General features: G+C 43.1%; 2 long non-coding RNA genes across 3 annotated transcripts in view; both read left to right on the forward strand.

Annotated features, from left to right (window-relative positions):
- LOC140714733 (uncharacterized) overlaps positions 1-24456 on the forward strand; it is a 71338-nt gene that overhangs the window by 20949 nt on the left and 25933 nt on the right. The window lies entirely within an intron of this gene.
- On the forward strand, positions 11261-18520 carry LOC140714734 (uncharacterized). Its single transcript, XR_012095986.1, has 2 exons — positions 11261-11412; positions 18148-18520. It is a non-coding gene; the product is annotated as an uncharacterized lncRNA (long non-coding RNA).

Raw genomic sequence — 24456 nt, forward strand, 5'->3', positions numbered from 1 at the left:
TGTTTTCACCACCTTCTGCATTCCACTGATACCTGTTCCTAACACCTGAACACCACCCCCCACCCCTGACCACCAGTCCTTTAATTTTCCTGATCACTTTCCAGTGGCAGTTAATAGTTGACGGTGTTACAGTGATAACAGTGGATGGAGGATGAAATAATTTGATTTTGTATTTTCTTTCTCATACACTGGAAAGATTCTTCCAGCTGTTGAGTTGTTGTATGAGGGAAATTTCCAGGGGAAGATCAGTTAATTCTGGAATCTTATCTTCTGAAATCTATTTCCTGTGAAATCGCCCAAACTTCTGCTGTTCACATCTGAACCCACCCACCAGTGCTGGGCTCACTGACCTGCACTAACTCCCAGTTTGGTAGCACTTCAAGTTTTAAACTTCACCCTTGTTTTAAAATCATTCTGTACATTCTTTCTTCCTCTCCTTCTCTCTCACTCTCTCCCTTTCTCTCTCTCTCTCCACTCTGTTTTTCGCTCTCTCTCTCTCTCTCTCTCTCACCACTTTTTGTAGCTATTCTTTCTTACCAGTCTTATGTGCTTCAGATGCCATTTATTACAATTCCGAGGAAATGTCAGTCCATATCAAGGATTTTTGTGCATTCTTTGACTACCGGACAAATTTGATTTATGGAGCCTGTAAAAAATGGAACCCACTTGTTGCCCTGAAGTCTGTTTCCCAAAACTTAGTTGCCCTGGCAATGAACCATGGATCTAATTCTAGCTTCTTGATCATACGTATCTTTCAAAACTTCATCACTGTGCCACTGAGTCTCACTAGAATTTGACCTCTGTAGCTCCATCTCCAACCTTTTTACTTCTCTCATTCTTTAGAATGCTGCTCGAAGCTTCCAGTCACTCTAAGTGGCTTTTTGTCACATTGTGCTTCATAGATACAAGAGATTCTGCCCATGCTGGAAATCTTGAGCAACACACACAAGATACTGGAGGAACTGAACAAGTCAGACAGCATGTATGGAGGGAATTAAACAGTTGACAATTTGGGCCAAGACCCTTCATCAGGACTGCATTATAATGCCACCATGGGAAGACTCTGTATATTTTGCCATGTCATTTAATAAATGGAAGTTGCAACAGAAGACATTTCAGAAGAAAGATTGCACAGTGGTGCAGATTGCAGAGTTACCACGTAACAGCTCCAGAGATCTGGGTTCACCCTGGGTTCATATTTTTTATGTTTTCTCTGTGACCACATGCATTTCCTCTGGGTGCTCTGGTTCACCCCTATTTCAAAGATGTGCAGTAGGATACGCTAAATGACCATCGTAAATAGCACCTGTGTGTAGGTGGGTGGAGGAAATGGAGGGATTTGATGGGAATGATTGAGTTTAAAATGGGAACAGTGTAGTGGGTGCTTGAAGGCTAGCACAAACTATGTGGGTCAAAAGGTCTGTTTCTCTCCCTGGCTCTTGATTTAATTGCAATCAACCACATAAATAATTTTACCCAACTACAAATCTTTGCCAATGTGCTCTGAGAAAACCCACAAAAAGTGTTCATGATAAGCTTACCTAATATATCTTGAATACCAAGAAATATCAGTTACTGGGAATAACAGCACCGAAGTTCTAAGTAAATTCATTAACAAAGTGTATATATATGTCACAATATACAGCCCTAAATTAAATTTTCTCATGGGCATACTCAGTAAAACCAATAACCATAATAGAATCAATGAAAGACCGCACCAGCTGTGCGGACAACTGGGGTGCCAAAGACAATAAAGTGTGCAAACACAAAAAGAAAGACATAATAATAATAATAATAATGAATAAATAAATATATCGAGAACCTGTGGTAAGGAGTCCTTGAAAGTGGTCCATAAGTTGTGGGAACTTTTCAAGGATGGGACAAGTGAAGTTGAGTTGAAGCTCAAGAGCCTGATGGTTGAGGAGTAGTAACTATTCCTGAATCTGATGGTCTGAGTCCTGAGGGTCCCGTACCTTCTTCCTGATGGCAGCAGTGAGGAGAGAACATGACCTGGGTGGTGGGGGTCCCTGATGATGGATGCTGCTTTCCCACAACAGTGTTTCATGGAGATATACTCAATGGAGGGCAGGGTTTTCCCTTTGATGGACTGGGCTGTATCCACTACAATCCATTCAAGGGCATTGGTATTTCCATACCGGGGTGTGATGCAGCCAGTCAATATACTCTTCACTACACATCTAGAGAAGTTTGTGAAAGCTTTAGATGTCGTGCCGGGAGTTTGTGACCACTAGCACAAATAGGCCTCGGGTTCTTTTTTGCCCTGTAGGTAAACTTTGAACCTTTGGTTGGAGGTGCCTCAGACAGCCAAGTATGAAGGTCAGGCGGTGATTTTGTGAAATGAGCAGATTCATAGTGTCATGCAGCATAGAAACAGTGCCTTAGGTCTACTGAGTCTCTGTTGATCGTCTATCACCAACTTATATGAACCCTGCACATTTTAACCTCCCCCACATCTTCACCAATTTAGCCCCAGACTTCATCAACACACACAAAATGCTGGAGGAGCTCAGCAGGTCAGGCAGCATCTGTGGAAGGAAGTGAACTGTCAATGCTTTGGTGTGAGACCCTTCATCGGGACCGATTCTATCATTCACCTACACACTAGGTGCAACTTCAGTAGTGAAATAACCTCCAAAACTGCACAACATTGGGACGTGAATGGCAGCCTGGAGAGAATCCATCTAAAGAGAGGGAGAACGTGCAAGCTCCACACAGACTTCATAGGACATTGCTTAGAGCACATTTCAAAGCCCAAAGTTCAAAGTTTAAAGGGGTGGCATGATAGTGTAGCGGTTAGCGGCTTTACAGTACCACCGACCCAGGTTGAATTTGCGCCATGGCCTGAAAGGAGTTTGTACGTTCTCCGCTTGACAGTGGGGGTTTCCTCTGGGTGCTCTGGTCTCTTCCCACAGTCCAAAGCTATTCTGTTTGGTAGGTTAATTGGTCATTGTAATTTGTCCCATGATTAAGCTAAGAAAAAATTGGGGGTGTTAGGCAGCATAGCTTGAAGAGTTTGAAGGGCCATTTCTGTGCTGTATTAAAGAGAAAGCACATTTATTATCAAAATATGTATACTATATACAACCTTGGGGTTTGTCTCCTTATAGGCAGCCACAAAACAAAGAAACCCAATAGAGTCCACTAAAAAAAATAAGACCAACAAACACCCAATGTGCAATAAAAGAACAAATCGTGCAAACAATAGAAAGTAAGCAAATAGCATTCAAAATTAAAGTTCACAAAAGTGAGTTCACAGCCATGAAGGCTGTGTTGCAGCCTGTCCGGGAGCCTGTTAATTGCAGGAAACAGCCTCAGTTTAGCGCAGAGGTGACGAAGGGCTCCAATTCTAAGAAAGGATGTCCTAGCATTGGAGGGGATCCAGAGGAGGCTTACTAGAATGATCCCGGGAATAAAAGGGTTTATGTATGAGAAGCTTTCGATGGCTCTGGGCTTGTACTCACTGGCATTAAGAAGAATGAGGGAGAATCTCATTGAAACCTACCGAATATTAGGATACCAAGATAGAGTGGATGTGTGATGTTTCCAGTGGTGGGAGAGTCTAGGACCAGAAGGCTCAGCCTGAGAATGTGCCTTTAGAAAAGTGATGAGGAGGAATTTATTTAAAGAGGCAAAATCCTTGGGTATATTTAAAGTGGAGGTTGACAGGTACTTAATTAGTAAGGGCATCAGAGGTTATGGGGAGAAAGGGATAATAAATCAGCTATGATGGAATGGAGGAGCAGAGCCAATCTGGCAAATTGGTTGATTTTGCTCTTAGGGTTTTATGGTCAGATGGCACTGGACATCAGGATTGAATCCAGGCATCTTTGTCAGGAGGGGCCGGATGGACCCAAACGCAGGACGCAGGCACTGAAGTACCAGGGGGAGGACAGGATGGGGATGCCATGGCATGTAAGGGTAGCTGGGGTTCAGGCAGGTAGAGTTCAGGCAGGTGGAGCAGCTCCCGAAGATCAGGCAGGCGGAGCAGAGCGGCTCCCGAAGTTCAAAGTCAGGTAGGCAGGCTCCCGGGATTCAGGCAGACAGGTCCCCGGGATTCAGGCAGGCAGGCAGACAGGTCTAGGTGGAGATAGGCTAGCGGAGAGCCCTCCCTGGCCGGGCCGCATGTATCCCGGGTAGGGGCGCCTCCCAGGCGGAAACACCGGAGGCCTGGGCACGACGCGGACCCCTAGGCGGGTGCGGGCACTATCCCAGAGTTCGGGCGGAAGAGAAGGACAGGGCAGAACCCCACCGGGCCACGGCGGGTTGGCCAGATCCACCCGACGGAGGCGAGGGATAGGAGCAGGCAGAGGTCCAGGTTGACCAACACAACAGCCATGACAATGGGAAATTCAGAAACGGCTGGCAGACAGCACGACCGCACGAAAAACAAAACCGAGCGGAGAAGCGGGACCAGCGCATGGGAAGAATGGTGGGAGAGCGGACCAACCTGGCAGTACTGGTACAGGCAGAGAAGCATGATGAAGAATAGGTCTGAACCCGGACAGGATAACCGAATGCAGAGACGAGTTCAGAGCCGGCGGGGAAACAGAACAAAACAACCACCCACCTGGTCCCAGTCCCAAGGCCCCTTATAAACACCTGCAGCTCAATGAGTTACAGGTGTGCCTTCTTGAACCAGGAGGGTCCTAACTAGATCACGGGTGACGGGAGGGACAACTGCAGGACCCGGAGTCCGGAGCCCCCGGACCGGATCAAAACCCGGAATGCGGATTCCGGACCGGACCCTGACAATCTTCTGCATTACTGTGCTGCTTTCTGAAGCAGTATCGTGCTTCACTGAAGTCCTGTTACAATGAGAGTAACTACAGATCCCTTCACTTCAGGGGTTCCCGACTTGGGCTTGCGGTTAATGGTAGGGGTCCATGGCATTAAAAAGGTCGGCAAACCCTGCTTTCATGGGCTCTCCACTGTTTTCTGGCTGCCTGGTACAGTTCCCAAATCTCTAGAAATTGGCAACATAGGTTGGCCTTCATGTGAGATTGAATTCTCTACACAGGTCAATGTGGCATCATAAACTTGCACTAATTAAATTTCTGGAGGAATGTTATCCTTTATCCACAAATATTGCCTGACCAGCTGAGTAATCCCAGCATTTTTTGTTTCAATTATTATTTTAGTTACCACTCAGGATGGCATTTATTGTTGCAATGGATAACATAAACAGTCGGCAGTCCAACAAATGATAGGAGCATCAATCAAATATGAGCATTTTGGTTTAAGCAACATCAACTTCTCTGTACATGTAGAGCACATTGCGTTTTTCTACTAATAATTAACAAGGTTACCATGTCAGGATAGTAAAATAACCTTCGGCATACAAATGGATGTTTACTTATTCTTCTGATGGTCACATGGGGTTACTGCAAGATGATTATGTTTCTTATGGACGTCAACCAAAAACCAGGTTGTTCTGACAAACAGGCTGTTTGTTGGACCTGTGATGTCAACTGCTTCTCTTTCTACCATGCTGCCATGTTGAATGTTTTGTCCAGTTTCTGTTTTTTAATTGGGTGCCGTGGTAGCAGAATGGGCCACTATGGTAGTGTAGCTGTTAACCTAACAGTTTACACTGCCAGCTGTAAGTTCGGGGTTCAGTTCCTGCCACTGAGGAGTAAGGAGTTTGTACATTCTCCCTGCGACCATGTGGGTTTTTCCTCAGGAGCTTCGGTTGCCAAAGCCATATGGGATGGGGGATAGGATTAGTAGGTTGTTGGCATGCTATGTTGGTGTCAGAAACATGGTGACACTATGGGCTGCCCTCAGCGCATCTCAAACTGCATTGGTCATTGATGCAAACAACACATTTCACTGTATTTTTCAATGTGCATGAGATAAATAAAGCTAATCTAATCTCAACATGGATAAAATCACAATGATGAGAAGCAAGCAAAAAGTTTGCAAATCACTGCTTTTAAAAGTAAAAGAGACTTTTAAAAGAGGCTTTTAAAATGTACTTGGGAGAAACAGCAAACACACCATAACCTGCAGAGGGACTGACCAAGAACCGGTCGGTATGATTAGCCCTTTTCTGTCAGCATTAACTTGATTGCCCATTTGGCCTTCCCAGTTTCTATAATTTACCCAAAGCCACTTTTTTTTTCCAGAAGCTTAATGACAACAATGGTATTTATACTCAAATATTCATCTAGGGATAACATCAACTCTGCTCTCAGAAAATGTTTGGAACTTTTCTATATTTTCAACAGTTTTCATTAAATTCCCAGTTGGCCTCACCAAACCAAACAAAGGATAAAAGTACGAACTAATGAAAGGTCATGGAAGTTTACAAATTTCTTGGTTTTGAAGTTTAGTATTCTCTGTAATTGCAAAATCAGGCTAAGAACCTCCCATGAGCTTGAGTCATAGGCAGCATGAAGCATCATGGTTAGCACAACTGCTCTACAGTGCCAACAATCATCAATCGGAGTTCGATTCCTGCCTTGGACTGGAAAGAGTTTGTACATTCTCCCTGTGACTGTGTAGGTTTTCTCCAGGTGCGCTGTTACCTCCCACATTCCAAATGCTTATTTTAGGGTTAGTGAGTTGTGGGCGTACTATGTTGGCACCAAAAGTGTGGCAATCCTCGAACTGTGTTGGCTGTTGACGCAGAATGACACATTTCATCGTGTGTTTCGATATTTCGATGTACATGTGGGGAATAAAGCTCATCTTTAATGTGGTCTATTGTTATATGGTTATCAAGACCTGTTCACTTGAATTATCTGTGGTCTCATCAGGTTTGAAGTGTAACCTTTCCACCATCTGGGCCGCACCATCTTCTTGCAGCTACCACTGGGCAGAAAGTACAGAAGCCTGAAGTTCCACACCACCAGGTTCCAGAACAACTGTTTCTCCTTAACCACTCAGGTCTTGAACCAACCAAAAACAGTTTCAATCACTACAGTTTAACATCACCATGAACACCTTGATCCCTTTGGTCTTCAATTGACTTTGTGTTCTTTTTATTCTAATTGTGTTCTTTCTTGTAAAAAATATATATAATTTATGTTTGGTTTATACTTGTCTTGTAAATGCTCCCATGCGATGCTGCTGCGAATAAGATTCCAGCGCATGTACTTGTGCATGTAAACTTGACTTTGTCTTTGCATCACTCTGAAAAATAAAACTCGCTGCAATTTGCTAAAGGATCCTTTGCTGTTCACCTTTGGTCAGAAAGAACAGTTTCAGTAGTGATGACTTCAGGCTCACCAGAAGATCCTCGCTGATAATCAACCCTGGCACATCACAGGGACGTGTGGTGTCTCTGCCCACTGCTCTACTTCACGCCCACAGCTGTGTGGCTCGGCACAGCTCAAATGCCATCTGCAAATTTTCTGAGGACACAACTATTGTTTGTAGAATTTCAGATGGTGATGAGGAGGTGTACAAGACTGAGATGGGTTCATTGATTGAACAGTGTCGCAACAGCAACCTTGCACTTAACGTGAGTACAACCATGGAATTGATTGCAGACTTCAGGAAGGGGGAATCGAAGGAACACACACCAGTCCTCCTCAAAGGATCAGTGGAGGAAAGGGTGAGCAGTTTCAGACTTTAGTGCGTCAATAACTCGTTGGATCCTGGGCCCAACGTATTGATGCAATTAGAAAGAAGGCACAACAGTGGCTATATTTCATTAAGAGCTTGAGGAGAATTGGTGTGTCACCAAAGACTCTTGCAAATTTTTATAGCCGTACCGTGGAGATCATTCTAACTGGTTGTATCACCGTTTAATGTGAAAGGGGCTACTACACGGGATTGGAGAGTTGCAAATACTGCCAGCTCCATCATGGGCACTAGCCACCCCACCCCACCCCCCGGCACTGAAGACATCTTCAAAAAGTGAGGCCTCAAAAATGCGGTGTCCATCATTAAGGACCCCCATCACCAAGGACGCCCCCTCTTCTCAGAGCACACTTTAAGTGTTTTAGAAACAGCTTTTTCCCCTCCACCATCAGATTTCTGAATGGTCCATGAACCCATGAATGCAATGTCACTATTTTGCTCCATCTTACACTAAATTATTTTTTATATATTTCTTATTGTAACTTATAGAAATTTTGTTATGTATTGCCCTGTACTGTTGCCACATGACCACTACCTCATGATATTTTTTTCTTCTAATTTTTATACTACTGATTTAATTTAATTGTATGTGTTTCTTATTGTAACTTATAATTTTTTTTTATCACCTGTTGTACTGTACTGCTGCTGCAAAACAACAAATTTCATGACGTATACCAGTGATACCCGATTCTGATTCTGAGATCAATTCAAAAGTTGCCCTTTCTTCTGAAGGTATCGCATGCTTTGAAGTCATTGGCTAAGTCATTGGGTATATTTAAAATGGAGGTTGATGGTGACGGGTGAAAGTTGCTGGTGATTGTGGATTTGTGTTTGTGATTGTGGCACACATGAGGCAGTCACTAACTTGGAGAAAACAGCTGTGATTGTGGGAGGGTATCATGATCTTTGGAGGGGGTTATGCATTGTGGGAATATACCCATTGTTGTTAATGGTCAGGATGTCTGAGGTACTGGGATACATCAGCCACAATTGAATGGCAGGCCAGACTTGATGGGCTGAATGGCCTAATTCTGCTCCAATGTCCTATGGTCTTATGGTATTCTGGACAGAGAAATGACTTGCAATAAAATGTATATTTCCCAGAAGAAACGGAATTGCTAGTGCATCCTACTGCTGTTGATCACATCCACAGGGATCAGTTAGCCTGAATTAGTTAACAACAAAGAGAACATTATTTACCAACACACATACAAAGTACTTGAGGAACTCGGCAGGGTCAGGTATCATCCATGGAGATGTTTCAGCCAAAGATAGATATATATGTATATAGTGTGTGTGTGTGTGTGTGTGTGTGTGTGTGTGTGTGTGATAGATAGATAGATAGATAGATAGATAGATACTTTATTCATCCCCATGGGGAAATTCAACTTTTTTTCCAATGTCCCATACACTTGGTGTAGCAAAACTAATTACATACAATACTTAACTCAGTAAAAAATATGATATGCATCTAAATCACTATCTCAAAAAGCATTAATAATAGCTTTTAAAAAGTTCTTAAGTCCTGGCGGTTGAATTGTAAAGCCTAATGGCATTGGGGAGTATTGACCTCTTCATCCTGTCTGAGGAGCATTGCATCGATAGTAACCTGTCGCTGAAACTGCTTCTCTGTCTCTGGATGGTGCTATGTAGAGGATGTTCAGAGTTTTCCATAATTGACCGTAGCCTACTCAGCGCCCTTCGCTCAGCTACCGATGTTAAACTCTCCAGCACTTTGCCCACGACAGAGCCCGCCTTCCTTACCAGCTTATTAAGACGTGAGGCGTCCCTCTTCTTAATGCTTCCTCCCCAACACGCCACCACAAAGAAGAGGGCGCTCTCCACAACTGACCTATAGAACATCTTCAGCATCTCACTACAGACATTGAATGACGCCAACCTTCTAAGGAAGTATAGTCGACTCTGTGCCTTCCTGCACAAGGCATCTGTGTTGGCAGTCCAGTCTAGCTTCTCGTCTAACTGTACTCCCAGATACTTGTAGGTCTTAACCTGCTCCACACATTCTCCATTAATGATCACTGGCTCCATATGAGGCCTAGATCTCCTAAAGTCCACCACCATCTCCTTGGTCTTGGTGATATTGAGACGCAGGTAGTTTGAGTTGCACCATATCACAAAGTCCTGTATCAGTTTCCTATACTCCTCCTCCTGTCCATTCCTGACACACCCCACTATGGCCGTGTCATCAGTGAACTTCTGCACATGGCAGGACTCCGAGTTATATTGGAAGTCTGATGTGTACAGGGTGAACAGGACCGGAGAGGGTACGGTTCCCTGCGGCGCTCCTGTGCTGCTGATCACCGTGTCAGACCTACAGTCTCCCAACCGCACATACTGAGGTCTATCTGTCAAGTAGTCCACTATCCAATCCACCATGTGAGAGTCTACTCCCATCTCCGTTAGTTTGTGCCTTAAGATCTTGGGCTGGATGGTGTTAAAGGCACTAGAGAAGTCAAGGAATGTAATCCTCACAGCACAACTGACCCCATCTAGGTGAGAGAGTGATTTGTGCAGCAAATACGTGATAGCATCCTCCACTCCCACCTTCTCCTTATACGCAAACTGAAGAGGATCCTGGGCATGCCTGGTTTGTGGCCTCAGATTCTGTATTATCAGCCGCTCCATGGTCTTCATCACGTGCGACGTCTAGGCAACAGGTCTGAAGTCATTCAACTCCTTTGGTTGTGGTTTCTTCGGTACCGGGACAATACAGGATGTTTTTGTGTGTGTGTGTGTGTGTGTGTGTGTGTGTGTGTGTGTGTGTGTGTGTGTGTGTGTGTGTGTGTGTGTGTGTGTGTGTGTGTGTGTGTGTGTGTGTGTGTGTGTGTGTGTGTGTGTGTGTGTGTGTGTGTGTGTGTGTGTGTTGCTAAAAACCTCCAGCATCTGCTGAATCTCTCGTGTCTCTAAAATTGCTCAACAATTTGCCCAGTAAAACTCCAAATTCAGTAGAGGAAGAAAACCCAGTCAGTTTTAGATGTAATTCTGCTCCCGACTCCCACGGTCCAGGAGCATCTGATGACAACTGGAAATCACTTGGTTGGCAGAGAGAAGGCAGCTTGCCTTGAAACGTTTATATTTTCTGGTATTTCAGTCACCAAGGAAACATTTCACGTGCTCAACGGTAATGAGTGACTCTGCTAAGACCTAATGTTTTCTTTAATTAACTCAAAGGCAAAGGTTAAAAGCTGTGTTAGCCGACTAATATCAGTAAGCACACAGTTGCCTAAGGAAACAACAATAAGGTTCATGGATATAAAGTAGATCTCTTTGAAAAGCTTTTAACAAAAAAGTCAGTAAACACATTGGAATCTCCCAAAAAGGTAGAAAAATAAATTAAACATTACACACTCTCCTGAGGCAAAAAGAAAAATCTTAATCCAGCATGTTTTATGTATTTCTGACAAAAAGATTGAAGAAAAGATTTTGAAGGCTGTTTGTGACTTCAATACTTGGCCACTCTGTATCAGTGACCTTCCTCTCTTCACCCCTTACCATACCTCCGCTCTTGTTTATTTGCCAATGTGTTGATTTTTTCCAAACACAGGTCATGTTGAAATGGATCACTGCATAACCGCAGTGTAGATTGTGACAAGGTACACTTTGGAACTCGAATGCAGAGCACAGGGTTAATGGCGGGTTCTCAGCAGTGTGGAGGAACAGAGGGATGTCGGGGTCCACGTCAGCAGATCCCTCAAAGTTGCCGCGCAAGCTGGTGGGGTGGTTAACAAGGTGTATGGTGTGTTGACCTTCATTAGTCGGGCGATCGAGTTCGAGAGCTGTGAGGTAACGTTGCAGCTCTGTAAAAGCCTGGTTAGACCACACTTGGGGTATTGTGTTCTGTTCTGGTTGCCTCTTTATGCGAAGGATGTGGAAGCTATCAAGAGAGCAGGGGAGAACTGCTGGGGCACTCCCTGTATAAGAGAGCATGTCTTATGAGGAAAGGTTGAGTGAATTAAGGCTTTTCTCTTTGGAGCAAAGGAGGAATGAGAAGTGGCTAGATAGAGCAGTATAAGATGATAAGAGCCATTGATAGAGTGGACAACCAGCACCCTTTTCCCAGGGCAGAAATGGCTAATATGAGAAGACATAATTTTAAGGTGATTGGAGAAAAGTATAGAAGGAATTTCAGAGGTAGATTTTTAACACAGAGAGTGGCTGGTGTGTGGAACAGGGATGGTGACAGAGGAAGATACATTAGAGACATTTCAAATACTGTTGGATAGGCAGATGGCAAATGGAGGGTTATGTGGGAGGGAACGACTAGATTGATATTGGATTAGTTAAAGAGTCAGCACAACATTGTGGGCCAAAGGGCCTGTACTGTTCTACATTCTAAATACAGTGTTCACTTCCAATGTTTTTAAAAATCAAGTTCACTTCCAAAATACCGAAAACCATGCTGTAAATTACAGGCTAACTTGTTAAAAGGGCACTTTCATACCTCAAATCATAGTAGGAGACCATTCAGCCCATCATATTGGGTTGATGGCCCTTTGTTTGCACAACTGCCTCTACATTATTTATCCCTGGTGCTGTAAGTTTCTTCAAAGATTTTATCCAGTTCACTTTTGAATCGACCAATGGAAACAATTCCTACCATCTAACAAGCTGTGCTCTGAAATGGTACTTTCTTATCTCTTGTTCTTTTGCCAGTCACCTTAAGTTCTCTGTTCTCTGAAGATTGACCCTGCTGCTACTGAAATAATTTTCCTTTGTTTACTTTGACAAAGCTATTCATGAATTAGAGCATTTTTATCAAATCAAAATTGACCTCAAATGTTAACTCTGTTTATGAAGCATTTACTTCATGCTGCCTGACTTGCTGCGTGTTTCCAAGGTTTCTTTTTGTTTTAATCTTGATTAAAGTCAGCTTAACATTCCCAGGGTAGCCAACCACTAATTCTTGAATTCATATCAGTAAATCTCCTTTATATCCTCTTCCAGTGCAACTACAACATTTTCACGGCCGCGAGGAGATAAAAACAAATGGCCCAGTTTCAAGTTATCTGGGCTTTGCTACTGATACTGGTCCAAAATGGTTGTTGTCACATCTCATCTACCCCTTTATTGTGTTTATTGTGTACTTTGCATGATACACTGGAAGTTTTTGCTACAAATCTTTAAACAAAACTCTTCAAATCGGCTGACTTAGTGTGCTATACTGATTTATATTCAAACCAGGCATCAATACAGCTCGAACCAATTTTCCATCTTGGGAAAATGGAAAATCACATCTGACAAATTCCTACCAGAATCAAAGTTCAAATAAATTTATTATTCAAGTACATATGAGGCCCTCAGGGTTAATCATTGATGTTGTGCCCTAGCTGTCATATGTGTAACCTGGTGACCGTTGAATCTTATTCAGTATCATTAAAAATGTACTTAGGCATTCATCTGGGTAATGCTAGAATAGTTGTCTGTGCCTTTAAGTGGAGATGGTGACGTCATTACGCACATGCAGGGTAGAGGGGAGACCATTTTGTTTTCTGCTGCAGAAGCTGTTTGGACGTTGGAATCAAGTTCCCCCAGAGGTGCTGGGCTTAGTGAGGAAAGATTTTCATGAGTAAAGAACTCGACGCTGGATAGCGTGGCTTGCAAAGTTCCTCACCAGCCAAGTAGAATTGCCACTACCATATTAGTACTGTATTAGTTTTGTGCGGTTTTCTTTATATTTTTAGACTGCATATGCAATTGGTCGATACACAACTGTGTGGATCGAAGGATCGAAGTGGAGATTGTAATGGCAGGACCTGGTTGTAAAGTCGTTCCTTTTGTTTTAAGTCCCTCTTCTGGCACTTAAACATCTAAAACAGATAAAGGAATTAAAACCCGAAAAAGTATTTGTTGGCCTGAGTGTGTACTTTTCCCCAGGCCACAATATATGCAAGCCAGGCAGTTATGATATGGAGAGCAAGCTGTTGCCCATGCAGAAGTCTCCCCCTCTCTAATCACCTGACAAATCCAAAGGAACAGCAGAGACCAACACATTTTGTTAGGAGTGGCATTACAGGAGTCACAAGTCAACGTTGACCCAGTGTAGGACTGCCTTATGGACTCCAGCTCTGGATTTTCCTGAGTTTACTCCCAAAGCCTTCCCCGTGAGCGGGTATAGACTCAAGGCAGCAGAATTCTCCTTCTCCTAGAGCTGACGGGCCCATCTGTCCGATGCGACTGGTGTTAAGGCAGTAACCCTCCTGTCAGTAGCAACAGTTCTGCCGGGCTTAGTAGCTAAGCCACAAGTGAGGGCCAGGAGCTGGACTTGGTTGTCAGAGGCTATTTGGAAAGCACGCCATTGGAAACATTTAATATCTAGTGGGAGCTTATCCTCATTGCCATGACGACCTTAAGGAACCTCAAGTCACCATACACTACCCTAAGAATTATTTTCATTCACAGTAAAATGAAGAAATACAAAGGAATTAATGAAAAACTGCGCACAAAGACCGACAAATAACCAATATGCAAAGGAAGACAATCTAAGCAAAAACAAAAATGAACCTAATAATAATAATTAATAGATAAATGATTGAATGAATAAAATTGAGAACATGATTTGTAGAGTCACTGAAAATGCACCCATGGTCTGTGGGATCAGTTCAGTGTTGAGGTGATTGAAGTTATCTACACTGGTTCATGAGCCTAATGGTTATAGGGTAATAACTATACCTGGACATGGAATTAAAAACAGATTTCAGAATCTGAATCAGATGTACTTTCACTGATGTGGATTTTTTTTTGTTTTATGACACTATTCTGGAAATTATTCTTAAGTTCAAAACTTTTACAGGGAGTTTACTGGAGGGACGTATGGAGGGCCACATCTAGAGTTCCCTGAAAGTGTTTCAGACCTCTTTCATAATATCTAAGTATAGTAAAGTGGATTATGAAACACTGTGATATCATCAAAATTAGACCTAGTTCAGGAAAGAAGTTAAGAGAAAATCTAGAGCTATGTTGCAATTTTCTGCAAGCAACAGTTAGCCCTCCATGCACTGCATTCATTGGAAGGCTTTTAATCAATTTCAAAGAAACTGCAAGTATTACAACACATTACTGCTGGATTTACACTGTAGTCTTGTTCATGCTTTATCTTTTATCCTGTCTGGTGTGACTCAACACACCAATTGCATAAATCTTTCACACCTATTGGTAATCTTCTCATGCATTGTGTCAGGCTGTGTGAATTAAGATGACTTTCAACACTTTAAGTGCCGACATCCTACAGACTAACGTGGAAGGCTGCCTTGTGTTTCAATATGATCTCAGATAAGATGTAACTTTGTGGATCATTGGTGTGTAAGCTCAAGCCAGACGCAAGGCAATGCTCACAAATGGGACCCAATCCCTCCAACCTATCAGGGGAGTAGAGAAGTTAAAATGATCCTCTGCCAGCATTAAGTCCTTGGAGATTTCCTATAGATTAAAAAAAAATTATACCTATTCGGTAAAAATAAGAGGAACTAGCAAAGATTTGATACTTTTCTCCCTGACCACCTGATAATTTGTTACCACAGGCGGCTGTGGAGGCCAAGTCATTTGGTATAATTAAGGCAGGGGTTGATAGATTCTTGATTAGTCAGGGCATGAAAGGACATGGGGAGAAGATGGGAGACGGGCTGAGAGGGAAAATGGATCAACCATGATGAAATGGCAGAGCAGACTTAAGGGGCCAAATGGCCTAATTCTGCCTCTATATCTTATGGTCTTATAACAACCTAATAGATTGTCTTCTCATCTATTAGACTCATGGAGTCCTACAGCAATGGAACAGGCCCTTCAGACCAACTCGTTCGTGCACACCAAAGTGTCCACCTAAGCTAGTCCCCATTTGCCTGCATGTAGGTTGGATCACTCTAACTTTTCCAATCCATATATCTATCTAAATGTCTCTTCAATGTCATAATTGTACCTGGCTCTCTTTTATCCAGCAACCCATTCCAAATACGGACCACCCTCTGTTGCCCGTCAGGTTGCTTTTAAATCATTCCCCTCTCATTGTAAGCCTGTGCCCTCTAATTGTTAGCTCCCTTTTCATACGATAAAAGACCGTGTGCACCTACCCTCGTAATTTCACACATCTCGATAAGTTCACCCCTCACAAAAACAAGAGATTCTGCATAAGCTGGAAATCTTCAGCCACACACACAAAACGCTGAAGGAATTCAGCAGGTGAGGTAGATTCTATGGAGGGGAACAAACAGTCAACATTTTGGGCAGAGACACTTCATTAGGTCTCTTCACCCGCCAGTCTCTTACACCCCAAGGAATAAAGTCCTAGATGCCCAGCCTCTCCCTATATCTCATGCCACGAGTCCTGGCAACTTTCTCGTAAATCTTCTTAGGACTCTTCAAACTTTTTAAACACTCAATCTACACTTTTTCTCTCAGTTTTATTTGAAGTTATAGATGACAAGCCCTCCCTAATATTAATCAAGAGGAAAGCAATGGTGTCTTTGCTTGCTGAGATCAGAATTTACCTTCCTAATGTAAATTCCGCCCGGGCAACTAACCTGGGGGAGAATGTTCACAGAAGACAAACCAACACCAGAAGAAAAGCTGTCAGGAAAGACACCAAGTTAATCCTTGCTTAAAGGAAAGGGTGGAGTACAGGGAAAGGGTTCCAATGATAATCACAATGGTCAGCCAAAGGGAGAAGGCAAAGTACAAATTAACACACACAAATTGCTGGAGGTCAGGCAGCATCGATGGAGAGGAATAAAGAGCCAGCGTTCTGGGACGAGTACAAGAGCAGGTTTGGATCAATGCTGAGGAAGGGAAAATTTGGACCATGGGTGGGAAAAGGATTGAAGTACAAGGATGAAGATGTAAAAAATTATGTCTGGGGACTGAGACCTTGGGTCCCACACTAAAAAGTTCTGGAACAGTTATTATTGCACAACCAACAGATTCTGAACCAGTGTGGATAACTTCACTCGCCTCAACTCTGAGCTGATCACTGAGCGCAAATTATCAACTCACTTTCTAGGACTCCACAACTCAGGTTCTCAGTGTTTATTTACTTATCTATTCATCTATCTATTTACATATTTATCATTATTTGTTCACTTGTTTATTTATTTGTTTCTTTGTCTGTCTGTTTGATAATTATGTATTATTTATTTATTTTTATTCTTAGCGCAATTTGTCTTTTGCACATTGGTTGTCACTTCATTTACGTATAGGCTTTTTTCATAAATTATATAGTATTTCTTTATTTTCCCATAAATGCCTGCAAGGAAATGGAATTGGGGTGGCACAGTAGCCTAGTGGTAGGCACAACGTTTTACAGTACCAGCGACCCAGATTCTATTCCCATCGCTGTCTGTAAGGAGTTTGTACATTCTCCCTGTGACCGCGTGGATTTCCTCTGGGTGCTCCGGTTTCCTCCCACAGACCAAAGACGTACCGGCTAGTAGCTTAATTGTTCGTTGTAAATTGTCCCAAGATTAAGTTAGCTTTAAATAGCTGGGTTCCTGGGTGGCACAGCTCGAAAGGCTGGAAGGGCCTATTCTGCACTGTATCTTAATCAATCAAATCGGAGGGGCTATACAAATATGTAATTTTATAATAAATTTACTTTGAACTTTAACTTTGAGAGACTGTTGCCCATAACATTCCAACTTTTGATCAGCTTGAGAAAACAAAACTCATTATACATCTGGTTTACTCCAACTATTTCCCCTCCCCCTTTATTAATTCTCGATAAACAAATTACTAAAACTAGCCTATTTCTGGATTAAGTATTATATGGTTGTTTCTGAGCTGGCCAGGCTCAGCACTGCAGGGATTATAAGCTTATAAACTTATAATGTCCCAGGACAAAGTTCCTCTTTGTTCTCGTCAACTATTGGTGTCCAGACTTGTTGCCAATAACCTAATTGTTCCTTCTTTTAAAAGTTTTTGCAACAAACTTTCAGAACGCTCAAATGCCCAATAAGCTAATCAGACACAGGAGAGCATCTTCATGGGACCCTCAGATCTTTCTCCATGAGAGTCCCGACCCACATGGGTATTGTGCTATTTTAACTAAGGCCTCTAGTTGTCTCTTATTGCCTTAATAACCACAATGTTTGGGTGGCACAGTAATGTAATGTTAGTGTAACACTATTACAGCACCAGCACCAAGGGTCCAATTCCACCGCTGTCTGTAATGAATTTGTATGTTCTCCCTGTGACTGTATAGGGTTCCCTCTGGGTGCTCTGGTTTCCTCCCATAGTCCAAAGACATAAGGGTTGGTAGATTAATTAGTCACATGGGTGTAATTGGGCAGAAGGGTCTATTACTGTGCTGTATTTCTAAACAATAAAAAAATTAAAATACATAGCACTTCTGCGCACTGTTGAGGGATTGGAGAAGTTTCAGACTGAACCATTATTCCTAATCTCACTTCCACCAAATGAACATTGTTCTATAAGTAATTAATGATCGTTGGACCGTGGGTGTCATCAAATCACAGTTCAAAATTTATTCATTATCGAAGTATGTATACTATCTTGAGATTTGACTCTTCACAGGCAACCAGAAAATGAAGAAACCCAATAGAACCCATGAAAGAAAAGAAGACCATCAGACACCCAATATGAAGAAAAAAGAACAAACCATGTAAACAATAAAAGTAACACAAATAACATTTGGAACTGAAGTTTACGAAAGTGCGTCCACAGCCACGAAGACAGTCATCACCGCAGCTGATTCAGGAGTCCGTTAGTTGCGGCCACAGTCTCAGTTCAGTGCAGAGACGAGTAAACCTTGTAGAGCAGTGAGCTGAACAAGCCTGTCCCTTACCATCGGGAACTGAGCAATTCTCTCCTGAAAGTACTGAGTCTTAGAGAGAGCGAGCTTGTGCATTTGTTTCTTTATCTCAATAAAACTCAGTTTCATCCTAAATCTCACATTTAATCTCACAAGTGAATACACAAAGCAATTCCTGGTTCTTTAATCTGTGATCAAATAGTGATGAGCCCTCTTCCAATTAAGTTGTTATCAATACATTGATCATTTCTTGAAAACTTCACAGGCAATTAACTATTCTAGTTAATGCTTGTTTAAACTGAAAACACTGCCCAGTATTCTGTTCTGGGACAGTTGCTTTCAGCATTTTCCAAGTCATCTTTGCACTGTTCCATTTCTCTTCTCAAGATATTTAAGACTGACCTCCTTTCCCATTAGACACTGTTGGAATTTAGCTGCTATGCACATGACTACAATCATAGTCAGACAAGCCACGGTGGGTTATTAAAGACTGGATTGGTCTGTAATACTATATAAAGAGGGGAACTGGCAGATCTGAAAACAATAAAACTGCAGATGCTGGAATTCCGAAGGATGTGGTGCAATTAGCAATGTTGTGGGAGATATTCAGTAGGTGATCTATGTAAATATAAAGATATCTTCAAGGATCAGCTATATCTGCCATATACGTTTGCAAGAATTAGAAATTTGCTGTGGTGTGTTGGCAACAAAACAACATTCAACAACGAATAATGAATTATATAAAATAAAGTTAGATGTATGGATATGGGATATACTTTGTGTAAATAAATAACTACCAGCATGCCCTTATTGACGACTACTTTTCTACAGATGTCAAATGCACGGGTAGCAATGAAAAATCTGCAGAAGGTTGTAAACTCAGCCAGCTCTTTATTGGGCACTAGCCTCCCCAGCACTGAGGACATCTTCAAAAGACAATACCTCAAAAGGGTGGTCTCCATCAGTAAGGGCCCCCACCACCCAGGACATGCCCACTTCTCATTGCTACCATCAGGGAGGAGATACAGGAACCTGAAGACACACACTCAGTATTTTAGAAACAGCTTCTTGCCCTCTGCCATCAGATTTCTGAACGGACTATGAACGCTACCTCACTATTTTGCTCTCATTTTACACTAGTTAATTTTTTAATAGATTTCTTATTGTCGCTTACAGTGATTTTGCTGTGTATTGCATTGTACTGCAGTTGCTAAACAACACATTTCATGACATACTGTATATCAGTGACATTAAACCTGATTCTGACTTTGTGAGTTTGGGAGATGCCTTCAGAATAACTTTAGTGAATTGCTGCACTGAATTTCATACCTGCTACACATAGAAGCCACATAACACCAGTGGGGGAGGGAAAGAGCATTCAAATGGCGGTTGGGGTGCCAATCAAGAACACTGCATTGTCCTTGATGACAAATAGAATCTTGATGATGCACTCATTAAGGCAAGTCATTATAATCCTGGTCACTTCTAATTACAAATCATTATAATCAGGTCACTTCATTATAATCCTGACCTGTAGGTGCTGAAATCGCTTTGGAGTGTCAGGAGACAAATCACTCACTGCAGGATACCCCACCTTTGCCCTGTTTTTGTGGCCATAGCTTTAAGGTTGTCAGTTCTACTAAATTTCCAGCGGGATTGATAGTTGGGGAATCGGTATTAGTTGTCCCGACGAATGTTGTGTAGTAGTGATTGGCCTCTGTAGGAGGAAGTCATGGTGGTGCACATGTTATTTTGAAAGTTACTTGCTGCGACTCAGCCTGAACCTGGCTACTATCAAGTTTGCTATACTTAGGTATGGATAGCTTCAGTGTTCAAATGGATCTGTACATTGTGCCATTAATGCTACTGTTATTGGGCAGGAAGTACAGGAGCCTCAGGTCCCACACCACCAGGTTCAGGAACAGTTATTACCGTACAAATATCAGGCTCCCGAACTTTCACTCACCTGAACTCTGAGCAAAATTCATAACCTACAGACTCACTCGCAAGGATTCTACAACTCATGCTCTCAGTATCACTTAATTATTTTTTATTTGTACAATTTATCTTGTTTTGCACACTGGTCATTTATCGGTCTTTGCTTATGTATAGTTTTTCATAAATTCTATTGTATTTCTTGATTTTCCTGCAAGAACATGAATATCAGGGTTGTACATGGTGGCATAAACATACTTTGATAACAAATTTACTTTGAACTTTGATTAGGCAGATGCTGGGAAGACGTTACCTTTGGCCGGAGAGTCTGGAGTTAGGTGGAATTGTCTGAGATAAGGAGGAAGTCAGTAGTCCAGGTCATCTGGAGAATGGGAAAATTGTGCCCAACACCTTTCAAAGTTCAAACTTCAAAATAACTTTATTATTAAAGTACATACATGTCCCCATTTCTTGTAGGCATTCGCAGGGAAACAAATAAATACAATAGAATCAATGAGAAACTAAACACAAAGACTGCCAACTAACAAATGTGCAAAGGAAGACGAACTGTGCAAATAGCAATAATGAAAATAAAGAAATAAATTGACCAATGAACAGATAATGAAATAGGTAAATAAATAATACTGAGGACAGGAGCCATTGAGTCCTTGAAAATGAGTCCATTGGTTGTGGCACCAGTTCAGAGATGAGGTGAGTGAAGTTATCCGCTCTGGTTCAAGAGCCTGATGGTTGAAGGGTAATAACTAACTATTCCTGAACCTGGTGGTGTGAGGCCCAAGGCTCTTGTACCTTCTTCCTGATGGAAGCTACAAGAAGAGAACATGGTGGTGGTGGTGGTGGTGGGGTGTGTCCTTGATGATCTACTGTATGCTGCTTTCTTGCGTTAGCGCTACTTGAGAAGTACTCAATGGGTGGGGGGTGGGGGAAGAGGGCATTTCCTGCGATGGACTGGGCTGTATCCACTACTTTTCGTAAACTTTTCCATTCTTGGGCATTGGTGTTTCCATACTGGTCAGGATGCTCTCCGTTGTGTAATAGTAAAAGTTTGTTGAGGTTTTAGATGACATGCCGAATCCACGCAAACTTCTAAGAAAGCGGAAGCTCTGTTGTGCTTTCTTTGTAATGGCACTTACATATGGGCCCCAGCTCAGATCTTCTGATATGGTAACTTCAAAGAATTTAAAATTATTGACCCTCTTCATGTCTGATTCCCCAATGAGGATTTGGTCAGGGGGAACTCCAGTTTCCAATCACCCCTTTGGTTTTGCTGACATTGAGTAAGAGGTTGTTGTGACACCATTCAACCAGATTTTCAATTACCTTCCTATATGGATCGAACCTGGTTCCTGGAGTCATAAGGTAGCCACGCTAACACTTATATTGGCGCTTTGCATGGTTCTGTATGGCCCCTTGTGCAATAGGACTTTCTGATCCTATGAAAGATGACTCTACCTTTTTTGAAACTTGAATTGATCCAGTCCCTTAAAACTTGTCGCACACAAGCTCTGAAGCCAAAGATCAAGAGGGTGAATTTCGCAAGAGGATATTTCAGCAAAGTGCACTGAATTGCCGTTCAAAGTGATCATAATCTTTACCTTAACTGTAAGACCATATGTGGTTTTTGGACTTTTCAAAGAGGACTACATCAGCCTGAACCATCATCCTTATAATATTGATCATTTTATGCCAAAATAAATATTTGTGTGGAATTTAACCTGACGGCCAAATTTCAGTTCAACATCTGTTTAAAAATTAAACTCTAAACTTACAAAGCTTCTGTTGTCTAAGTAAATAAATTAAAAGAGAATATTAAGTGTTACGTTCCCCGTATATATTCTCCATTTGAATGTTAATGCGGAAAATATCCCTCACGGTTGTGGAGTACTCACCACCAGTGCCGAATGGTGGGACTGCTGTACTGTTAGGTCACCTTGTGGTGGTGCGGAGGCTTGTGAGTTCCGGAGCTCCCATGAGTGGTGCCGTCTGGAGTTTAGCCATCTGGCACGTAGCTCCTGGAACGGCCACCCTTGGTGGTAAGGTCAAGGGGGCAGTTTCAGAAAAGGAGCGATCCTCAATGGTGGAGCAGACGATGACACCTCAGAATGGCAGCGAAGGCGAAGGGAGGCTGCAACAGTGAAGCGTCCCCACTCATCTTACGTTCCATGCCACTGGAACCTGACCCTGATACGTCAAGGAAGCAGCCCGTGTACCAGCCTCGCCACGTTACACCAAGTCACGCACAGGCACTGTCCATTAAGGGAGTCCGCCCTAACATCCCGGGTTTTGTCCTGAAGTGATCAGTAAGTGGCAAAGGGGGCAGGATTGGGAGGTCTGGGCCCTCGGAATACGTGGATCCCAGATCGATCTCTACAGACACCTGAAGGCTCACCGATAGACAGCCCCTTAGGAGAACATCATACTCCACTCAATTGGTCGAACTACTGTGACTGTTTGAGCCACCATCTTGAAGATGACCCAGATAGGTGAGGCCCTGCCTTCTATCACAGGAGGATCTGAAAGATCACATGGCACAGCTTGAGGGACAACACAAGGTGATGCTGGAAGTCTGGGAAACGGATAATGAATCAGCCCTGCCACAGATGGAGCCAAATCTAGGTGTGCCTGTAGGCTTCAAGCTATCTGGCACTTTGCCAGACTTTTTGGGCAAATTCTAAACTTGATGGACATTCAAGAGGAAGTGTTAAATATCTCCCTTTCTTCCTTCCCAAAATTATAGACAGGTCTGCAATATGAACTGGAAGTGGAGGGTCCCACCCATTGTTTGCCTTGAGCCAAACCCTTGAAAATGGCAATAGATCATCAAAAGGCCAGCAATATCATAAAGGATCTCACTCTCCCTGCTCATGCACTGTTTGTCCCACTTCCATCAGGGAAGGAGGCTACGTAGCATTTATGTTAGGACCACCAGACTCAAAAACAGTTATTTTCCCCAAGCAGTAAGGCTGACCAACACCTCCACCCACTAACTCACCCGACCACACCCTCAAACACCACTACTTTATCATTTCCTGGCAGAATCACCTTATGTACAGACACTCCTCTGCCTAGCTTCACTTTATGTGCATTGAATCAATCTCTATAGAGGTAAATAACATACCTAATGTGTAACGGGGGTTTTTTTCTTTTTCTTTGTTACTGTGTATGTAATCAAAATGGCGTCTTTGTTTTGTTAAAAGTAGGAATGCTGGCGCCTGTGTTAATAGTAGGAATGCTAGCGTCTTTGTTATGATAAGTGCTGGAAGCTTGTTTGGGACTATAAACTGATTGTTGGTGGGGGTTTTGGGGAGTCGGCGCGATGGAGTGAGAGAGAGAGGTCGGGGTGCTGGAAGCTGGGCGACGGTACGGACCCCGAGCGGGGGTCCCCGGCCCAAGGTTTTCGGTGAGGAGAGGAGACGGAGACAGAGGAGTGTGGAGCGACTGGTCGACCACCGTGGGGGTCCCAGGAGGCGGGTCGAGGAAGTCGGAGGGGATCGAATGGTGGCCAGAAGACTTCAGTAATTGAGCTCCAACGGTTGTGCACGAAGTGGTTTGGACTTTGATAAGTTTGGCGCCTTTTTTTTCTCTTATTCATATATACTGTATCGTTAGTAATTGCTTAGTTATAGTAATCTTTATAAATTGTACTCATTTAATCGCATAAGGTGTACTGTCTGTTTTTTGAGCGAGGCGGGGACATCACACAGCATCCACACCAGCTGATTACCCAGTTTGGCGGGGCCGAAGGCTGCTCCCCCTAGACTAGAACGAGTTTGAGCGATGCCTGAGGCGACCCAGGGGTTACATTGTGGGGGCTCGTCCGGGATTGATTTCTGTGGAAGCTGTGTGATCGCCCTCTTTGAATTGTGTCTGCGGCGAAGAGCTGGTGTGCGTTTGTGGGTGTGCGATTGCCGGTTATCTCTGCATGTGTGTTGGGTGGGGTGGCTGCTGTTGGTAGCCCGGAGGTCGTTGTTCGAGTTCCGACTAGCGCTGACGAAAAGGTGGTGGGGCCATGGGCTGTCCATGCTGTTAAGAGTGCGAGGAAGGTCTGGTTGGAATGTTTCAGCAGAGGTGGGCTCCGCCCGGCTGTTGGAATAATGTCCAGCCCTAAAGGGGCG

This window comes from Hemitrygon akajei, chromosome 22 (genome assembly GCF_048418815.1).
Source record: "Hemitrygon akajei chromosome 22, sHemAka1.3, whole genome shotgun sequence".
NCBI classification, from domain to species: domain Eukaryota; kingdom Metazoa; phylum Chordata; class Chondrichthyes; order Myliobatiformes; family Dasyatidae; genus Hemitrygon; species Hemitrygon akajei.